General features: G+C 43.4%; 1 pseudogene; it reads right to left on the bottom strand.

The window, feature by feature from the left end:
* Positions 1–597: 597 nt before the first annotated feature.
* Positions 598–1355, bottom strand: LOC138174545 (serine/arginine-rich splicing factor 7 pseudogene; annotated as a pseudogene).
* Positions 1356–2343: the final 988 nt, after the last annotated feature.

Here is a 2343-nt window from a genome sequence, read left to right as displayed (position 1 = left end):
TTCATCTTTTAGAGGAAGTAATTGAGGCAAACAGAGGTTAGGTGACTTACCCAGGGATACGCAGCTAGTGTGTGTTGGGGGTTAACTTTGCAATCATGTCCTCTTGAATCCAGGTAGCACTGTGTCACCTGTGTCCTTCCAATGATGATTTGCTTGTAAAAGCAGAAACAAGGAGAAATTAATGAGAAGCGATTGTTTCCACTTACAGTTTGTGATGGATCAGATATCAACCCCAAGTTTGGGGAAATGGATTTGAACAGATTCAAACAAGGACAAACAAGATGAGAAACTGGATGGAAATCCAAGATGGTAGAGGAGATGGCAAGAAAACATCTTTTTTTCTAGTTAGAAATACGTTTTTATTATGAATGTGCTAACAAAAATCCTCACATCTTCAGATCAAAGGATACGTGTGTGCATGGATGTGGTTTTTTGCAAAGTACTTTATAAAGATCTCATTTGATCTTTTTGCATGTATGTGTGTTCACGCATGTGTGTGTATGTAAAATTTATACTACTTCATTGATGTAGGTTTACAGAACTCTTAAAATATCCAGATCCATTCTGATTATTAGATGATTCAAATATCCTTCTAGGTTATAATGAACTGACATCACAAAATCTCTTATAATGAAGTAAACAAAATGACTTTTTCCCTAGAAGGCAATTTTTTTTTTCATTTTCATCCATTCTGTGAGGACTTCCAGAAGGTGAGTGGCTTCTCTTTGGAGATGGTGATCTGGACTTCGGTTGGCTGCTTCTAGGTCTTGACGGAGATCTGGATCCGGATCTGGATCTTGAATGGGAGGATCTTGATCTTTTTAAAGAACCTGATGGAGACTTGACTGAAGCAATCCATGCAGAGGCAGATCTTGGTCTTCCTGGAGATGCAGATCTTAACCTCCTTCCATGGCTTCTGCTTCATGAGTGAGAGTATCTCCTCCCTTGGGATCTTGAGTGAGATCTCAGTCATGACCTGCTTCTCCTTCGGCGGCTGTAGTGGTGACAATTATAAGCACAAGGACCTTTCTCACCACACTCATAACATTAGGATCCAATGGGCAGCGTGCAGGTGGTCTATCATACTGAGATCTTCAAGGCAGGCCTGTTGACAATTTGACTCTTACACGGGAAGCACAAATCCCCTTTCCATCTGGTCCTTGGACTGCATCTTTTGCATCTCTTGGAGCTTCAAAGTCCACAAAGGCAAATCCTGGAGGATTTCTGGCAGTCCATATGGTTCTTAAGAGACCATAATAACTAAAGATTCTTTCTAATTATCCTTTGCCAGTGCCAGTTTCCAGGTTGCCAACATATACTTTGGTCTCTCCTCCATGCCTCACATAGCATGACATGGTGCTTGGCTTTTGTGCTTGTTACACTCTCTTTTTGTTTTTTTTTGGAGGGCGGTTGGGGTTAAGTGACTTGCCCAAGGTCACACAGCTAGTAAGTGTTAGGTGTCTGAGGCTGGATTTGAACTCAGGTCCTCCTGACTTCAGGGCTGGTGCCCTATTCACTGTGCCACCTCGCTGCCCCTCGTGACACTTTCTAATAACATAGTCTGACTGAGGAACTGCTTGTCTCCACTGGGTTGTTCCAGTAACTACTGGGAGTCCTCTTCTTTCTTCAGCGGGCACAATGTAGAGGAAATACTACCGTATTTCTATGAGAGTGGTGCCTGAAGACCTCTTAAACTCGGGAACTTTCAAGCTCAGTATTGTCCAGGAGATAATTCCCAAGGCTGAGGAATCCCATTCTGGGGAATTCCAATCTTGGACTTATTCTTTCAGGTATATCCTGGTTGAGACTCAGTGTGTCGCAGTCCTAATGTCGGGATATCCCCCTGTGGAGTCTGGACTGAGGGGAACAAGAAGAGGTGGGACTCCAGGCTGCTGCAGTTGCCCTGGGTTCGCTTCAGGAGGACCCAGGTGGAAGTGGCAGCAAGAGAGCACCTAGCTGTCCCTGAGTTCAGACCACCATTGCCAGGCGATCTACATTCTAGTTTACTGAAATAGGCAACTCTACTGAGCCACTTTCAGTGATCTTGGGAAGACTGCAGGAATCGGGGAAGATGATATAAGACTGGAGACATACAGATGGTGAGCTACATTTGAAAAATGAAGAGAGAAAGATGGAATCTGCAAAGTACAGAGCAGTGATAACGACTTCTATTTCTGCCAAAGTTCTAGAAGACATTATTAAAGGTCTGATTCGCCCACATTCAGAATAGTAAGCATACAGAATAGCACAACAGTCTCATTAGGAACAGGTGTAGGAAGACAGTAAGCTTTTGCCTTGGACAGAACACAGCACCGATTTTCTACGCTGCTGACAGATAGACAT

The sequence above is a fragment of the Petaurus breviceps genome, unplaced genomic scaffold (assembly GCF_028583685.1).
Source record: "Petaurus breviceps papuanus isolate PSGF00001 unplaced genomic scaffold, PetGlider_PUasm1.0 689, whole genome shotgun sequence".
NCBI classification, from domain to species: domain Eukaryota; kingdom Metazoa; phylum Chordata; class Mammalia; order Diprotodontia; family Petauridae; genus Petaurus; species Petaurus breviceps.
This window is presented reverse-complemented; position numbering and strand designations above follow the sequence as displayed.